Source organism: Pleurodeles waltl, chromosome 2_1 (genome assembly GCF_031143425.1).
Source record: "Pleurodeles waltl isolate 20211129_DDA chromosome 2_1, aPleWal1.hap1.20221129, whole genome shotgun sequence".
NCBI classification, from domain to species: Eukaryota; Metazoa; Chordata; class Amphibia; order Caudata; family Salamandridae; genus Pleurodeles; species Pleurodeles waltl.
The window spans coordinates 471,346,403-471,353,723 of record NC_090438.1 but is presented as its reverse complement, the minus strand read 5'-3'; positions in this window follow the sequence as shown (position 1 = coordinate 471,353,723).

Here is a 7,321-nt window from a genome sequence, read left to right as displayed (position 1 = left end):
ACAAAGACAAATGTATTTTCTTTTTAAATAGGAAGGGTGAAGTTAGGTATTATAGGAACATGGTAAAGGGGAGATGGTGCACCAGCAAGGACATGACCAACAAGACATCCCTCAATCTCTACTACAGATAGATGAGCGAATCAAAGAGAAAGCCCTTAGCCTCACACATGAAAACAAGTTCCAGTTAGAGCAAAGAACTCTTCAACATCATCAAAGAATTCTCCATCCACTCAGCTGCAACAAATAACATTACGCTCTCACTGGAACTCTGTGACAAGCTTGCACATTTCTTCTACAATAAGATTACTAACATCTACTGAAACTTCAAGCCCAAGGCCACTGATTTCTTCAAGTCACACAATGACCCCACTACCACCACAGACATCTGGAGCCAGGTCACCTCACTGGCCACTGCCTCCATCATGAATTGGGTCCACTCAGGGGCCCCAACTGACCCAGGCCCTTACCACATCTTCAACCTAGGCAAAGCCAGAATCAGTGACATACTCACCACCTTGTTCAACACTTCAATTGCCACAGCCACCTTTCTCGAGGACCAGAAACACACAGAAGTCAATGCCCTACTAAAGAAACCATATGCACACAGCAAACTCAACAACTACCAACCAATCTCCCTGATCCCAGTCCTGGCAAAAGTGTTAGAAAAAGCAATTAACCAACAACTCTCCTCACATCTGGAATGGAAACTCTTAAATGACTTATACCAATGTGGATTCTGCTGCAACCATAGCCCTGAGACAGCACTCATCACCTCTACAGACATGGTCCAAGCCCTACTTGACAAGTGGCTCTGATCCTCCTAGACCTCTCAGCAGCTTTTGATATGGCCTCCCACCACACACTTATCACAAGGCTGCAAAACATAGTCATCCTAGGAGCTTCCCTCAAATGTATTGCCTCTATTCTACCAGGAAGAACTCAGAAAGCCTGCCTTCCCCTCATCTGTGGAGTACCCCAAGGATCCTCGCTCAGTCCCACCCTCTTCAACGCTTATATGATACCTTTGGCCAACATTGCCAAAACCCACAGACTCAACGTCCTATCCTATGCCGAAAACACACAACTCATCCTCTCCCTCTCCGAAGACACCACCAAGACCAACTTCCACAACTGTATGACAGACGTTGCCAACTGGATGAAGAACAACTGCCTGATGTTCAACAGGACAAGACAGAGGTACTGATTTACAGAAACAAAAGCTCCCCAAGGGTAGCATCCTGGTGGACCTCAGAACTCTGACCTACTCCTGCGCCCACTGACCATGCTAGTAACCAAGGCATCTTTATGGACAACACGCTAGCCATGACTCAGGTCAACTCTCTCCCCTCCTCCTCCTTCTTCATCCTCTGGCTACTTTGTAAGATATTCAAATGGCTACCCCAAAGTGATAGATGCACCATTAACAAGGCCCTCATCTCCAGCCAACTGGGTCACAGCAACACGCTTTCTAAACAGGGATGGCAGCTGACCTCCTCTAACGACTGCAGACCATAAAGAAAGCTGCAGCCAGACTGATCCTGGTTTTGACTAGGTGAACCTATATCACCTTCTACTCGGGGAGCTCCATAGGCTCCCTGTACAAAAACGATACAAGTTCATGCTTCTGAAACATGTATACAAGGCCCTAGACAACTGCGGGTCTGCCTACTTAAAGCACCACCAGACACCTCTACTCTGCGTCTCTTTCGCTAACCCTCAACCATCCAACGTAGCAGATACAAAGGCCGCTTTTTCTCCTATCTAGCAGCGAAGATATGGAATGTGCTACCCTTTTAATTCTGGACCTCCCCATCTCTTTCAGAGTTCTGTAAGCCCCTGAAGACCTGACTATTCAGCTAATCAATAGGACACTGCTAGCACCTGGTTACCCTCACAGGTGACAAGTAGTGCTCTCCAAATCTACTGATTGATTTATTGATTGATTGAAGTAGGTGCAGCACAGGTAGCAGAAGCAGTGTCAGCTTCCCTCACACACACACATGCACTCCCCCAAAAAGTACAAATACTGCACAATAAGTAGCAGCAGCAAACAACCCCTCATACAGAACAGGTTCAGCAGTAGCACTTGCACCATTTACATACAGCATGCACAGCTTATGGGCCAGAGGAGCAAGGTTAATCAACACAGAAAAGGCCCAGCACGACAACAACTGTGCAATGTTCCCTCACACACAAAAGATACATCATAGGAATCAACTGCACAACCTGCATCATAAGTGTACAACATTGGAATAAGCAGTGGAAGTCTTTATTACACAAAATATTTATAGTACAAAGGAGCAGTCCAAACACAAACCAGCTGGCACAGTACAAGTCTTCCTCACTGAGAGTAGATGCACTACTGCCAGCAGCACAACAAGCTTGACAAACTAGATACACTATGGTCAGCAGCTACATTAAAACTCATTGAACACATGACAACCAACGCCGTGCCCTGATCCACACTTTCCGCACATTTTATCCAGAAACAATTTACAAGATGGGATTGATTTTAACGTCCATGTTAATACAGTAAAAATCACATCAGTAGGAGTCCCAAAATCCAAGGTAGCTGAAACCACTGCTTAATTTGTTTATAAAAAGTACTGGTGCCCAAAGCCCTACTCTTAAACACACGGCTGCTGCAATTAAATGTGCGAACACGGAATAATGAGGCAGTGTAATCCTGAAGTCATCTTTGGTCTCCTCAACCAATTTAAAGCTACTCCCTGCTCCATCAGCTCACTCTTGCAGCTTTCTGCTTTCTCCAATTGTGCCACTTTTTAATTTTTCTCTTCCTCCATCTTTCACATACATGTCTTTTGCTCGCAGGAAATGCTCGAGGCAGAAAAATAAGTGCCGGCCCTCAAAAATAAGTGCTGGTGCTCCGCTCCGAAACAAGCACAAATTAAGCACTGTATTATAGGCCTCATTTGCATTTGCTTGGAAATACTGAAAGTTAAAATCACTATCACACTGGTGAAAGGCATTTTCCCAGCCAATGGCATTTCCTAGTGTCAAATTTACTTCCCCATCCTGAGTAATACTGCATAGTAAAATCTTACACATTTCCCAGACTTGATGAAAAACCTGAGATATGGATCTGAATTGTTACGACAAACCATTGATTTGTAATTCTATCATACCATTGATAGTCTTTCTACTACCTTGCAAGGTAATGTACAAATAAAGCACTGAATAGTTATAAATTGCCAAAACAAGATGAAAAAATTAAGAATGTAAGTGGTCATTTCTGACAACTTACACGCTTCATCTCCAGGATCACTAGGATAAAACAGCATGCCATGGTCCATTGAATGCTCTCATCACCATCCCAATGTCGATTTCAGAAGAGGCAATCTTTTGTGACACTGCAACCCCTGTTCCTTTAAGGCACATAGTCGTAACACTGGAATATTGCAAGCTTGAATGATGAAAGAGAACTCTGTTGTCTTATGCAGGCCTCCATCCCAGAATTCCCTCCTGTTCACAGTTAAGCTTACAATCAGTTCCTGCACTATTTATTTAGGTAAGATGGTTAATGTGTGCCTCAATATGCACATCCCAATTGTACAACAGAAATTAGCAAATCTTTCACAGTTGAAAGAGTGAAGCTGCTTGTAGCCCAGTTGAAAGACTACCATTGCAAGAAGCCTCATTATGAATCTGTTCTGTGATATTCCATCAGAGGTCAACTGTGGTATTGGTATTCTCTATCTGTTTGAGACTTTGTGGTCTGTGCAAAAGGTGCTTGCACCCACTGATAAACCTTACCACTTAAAAAATATTTGGTGTTCACCTGCTGGTTAGGAGTACTCTCCTGATCCTCCACTGAGAACCAAAGTACTCTGTAATTCTCAAGGTGCTGGTAACAGAGTGCCTATCCAATTAAAAAATGATTGTCTCCAATTTCATCTTTAGTTAGGGTAAATTGAAAAAAAATATTTTAAGTATACTCCTGCTTAGGCACTCAAGTATTTAATGTTTACATGTTCCCAATTCATTACAAATACATGTGCAATGCTACAAGACAAATGTTATACATTTACACAGTTAGCTGGTAATGTGGCTCTGCAAGCACAAGTAATTAACATTAGTGTGTTTCACAAACCCAGTGTAGCCTTCTATCTTTACAAAATCAAAAAACTAGATATTATAAAATTGTGTAATAATGACAACTTTTTTTACAGTTAAACATTTAAACATTGATTTGAAGAAAATTATTGAAGTAAGTACTTTCATTTTCAAATTGATTTGGATCATTTTTTGTGATTGTTTATTATTGGGACTACTTGATATCTTTAGAAATAAGGATTTGTGTATATACACAAAGGGATCAAACCAGAGGTTTGGAAAAATAAGTATTACATTGCGATCTTGAAAGTGTGTCCTTCCAGCGATACAATCCTCAATAAATAATAGAAGGTTATTAAATAATTTGGATGCCTTTTTCTAATTAGGCTTTTCATTTTGGAATTTTTTATTGGTTACTAAGTGTTGATCTTCCACAATATTGTTAGGTCAATCTAATTTAATGTTAAATACTGGAAGCGGCATGATGATCTTTTTCACAGATTAATTATGGAGTCATGTTTCCTAGCCAATCAAACTCGGGTATAATCCAGAATAATCCAGATGAATAATCAGGGATTCGTTATACATATATATATATATATATATATATTTTTTTATTGAGATATTTAGATGAAATTTGAACTGTTTGATGTATAACGCAGCACAATGAAATTGAATGTGACTTATTTACAATCAATATAGTAGTACAAGGGAATGTAGTTAGTGCTTTGGACGAAGTGATGAGATCGAAACTTGGTAGTTCAGTGCAGTATATATTTCATTTTCATTATTTGTATTTTTTGTTTATTTTGTTTATTTTTATTTGTTTATCATTTGGTGTCAAAATACATATTTTTAAAAGTAAGAGCAATTATAATAACTGTTTCAGTTCTTTGTATTATCGGTGTCTAGGGTTTTTCCAATAGAGTGACACATAGACCATATTTAAAGTGTTTGAGAGTATCATTAATGAAGGTTAATATCAAAGGATGCTTGTCATATTAACTATCTACATAATAGCACAAGGAGATAGTAATAGAGTTTTGGACTGACAAGTGTATTATATATTTGTTAACCTTTTGTATTATGGGGATGTTGTTTCATTTGTGAGTATAGAAATATGTTTCTGAAAAGCAAGGATAACTATGACAATCAATTGTATTTCTTACAAATTTTTGTTTGATGGTATTGGACATGTGTTTTTTCTATTAAGGAATCCTTTTGGGTAACATAGTTTGGCGGGTATTGCTAATTGGGAATACATTGAGGCAACAAAATGGTGGTCAGTTTTGTTTGGCTTGGCCATATCGTGATTTTGATCTTATCTTATTTTATTGTTAAGACAGAATAGATTGTTGGGTGGCTGTTAATGTGCATTTAGGGGGTCATTCTGACCCCGGTGGACAGAGACCGGCCGGGCCAGGGTCGGCGGGAGCACCGCCGACAGACCGGCGGTGCCCCGCAGGGCATTCTGACCGCGGCGGTTCGGCCACGGTCAGATGCGGGAAACCGGCGGTCTCCCGCCGGTTTCCCGCTGCCCTGCAGAATCCTCCATGGCGGCGGAGCGCGCTCCGCCGCCATGGGGATTCTGACCCCCCCTACCGCCATCCTGTTCCTGGCGGGTCTCCCGCCAGGAACAGGATGGCGGTAGGGGGTGCCGCGGGGCCCCTGGGGGCCCCTGCAGTGCCCATGCCCATGGCATGGGCACTGCAGGGGCCCCCGTAAGAGGGCCCCACAAAGTATTTCAGTGTCTGCTATGCAGACACTGAAATACGCGACGGGTGCCACTGCACCCGTCGCACCTTCCCACTACGCCGGCTCAATTCTGAGCCGGCGTCCTCGTGGGAAGGTTGATTTGCCCTGGGCTGGCGGGCGGCCTTTTGGCGGCCGCCTGCCAGCCCAGGGCAAATCCCAAAATACCCTCAGCGGTCTTTCGACCGCGGAGCGGTATTTTGGTGGGGGAACTTTGGCGGGCGGCCTCCGCCGCCCGCCGAAGTTAGAATCACCCCCTTATTGTGTTTTTAAAGATGAATTAACTTTAAAGACAATTAATATACATGAGCCTCAAGGACCTATATTGTCTTTCAGATTCCTTTATCAAGGGGTGTTTGATATTGGTGAGACTGGAGAGGGTTTCCAAAAGCATACATAAGTTGAGAGGAAACACTACCAATATGGTTTTGGGTTTCTTTCAATTTTAGAATAAGATGTATTGTAATACATTACATTTTTTTGTAGGAAGTTGCTTTGGGTTTTTAGGACTGGCTGAGAATAATAATATATTCTGATTATCAGTTTATTCTTGATATTAAATAGCACATTTACTATTCCAATCTGTTCTTATTATTTTAGAGATCGGTCATGTGAATTTGAAGGAATAAGAGATTGCATATCACAAATAAGTTCAGGAATTTCAGAAAACTGGTGAGCTAAATTTTGAATGATGCATCTGCATATACATATGTAGAGGACTAAACTTGGAGGATAAACTGTGATGTGGAATGTGAGACCCCATGTATTGGTATTCTTATAGGTGTTCCGGATAGTATTCATAATGGAATCTTGGCTGAGTAAAAAACATAAGGTAATAAGGGCTCATTGTTGAGAGTGTTCCTTTCTTGATGAAAACCCACAGGATATTTCTCTGTTCATGAACAGTGGTTTTATAATAGTAAAGTTTTAAGTTACTTTGAGAGTTTGTGACATTTAGAGCACTTGCTTTAATGAAAGTGCTGTTGTAGGAGTACATTTTGATACAATGTTTTGCCCGATACGTAAATTTATGTAAATATTCTCAATATATTTTCTGAACAAAGTGGCTGTTGACTTAGTGATTTTTGTTTGACATTGTGAGTAAGTGTTTCTGATGATTTGGCATGATATCAAGGCCACTTTTTCAGTCATTATGTTTGGTTCCTTTACAATTTGATAATTTAGTTTAATGCCAATGTTATAAATGAATAGGTACCACTAACTTAAGTGATAATATTTTATTTGAAGAAGTGATGGGGTCCAATTTGATTGGCTGTTGGAGAAGTGTTTTCTCAGATATTGGATATTTGTTTGTATGAACTTATACACACACTGGCGGGGTACTGGTGATATGGGAGTGTAGCACCGGGCATTATTCCTGTTACCCAAATTCATATCGCAAATGCATTTAAGAATACTAATTTAATACCAACAGCCAATTGCAAGGAGAACAGGACGGCAGTAATATATGAGATAACAAAAAAAACAAGTTAAA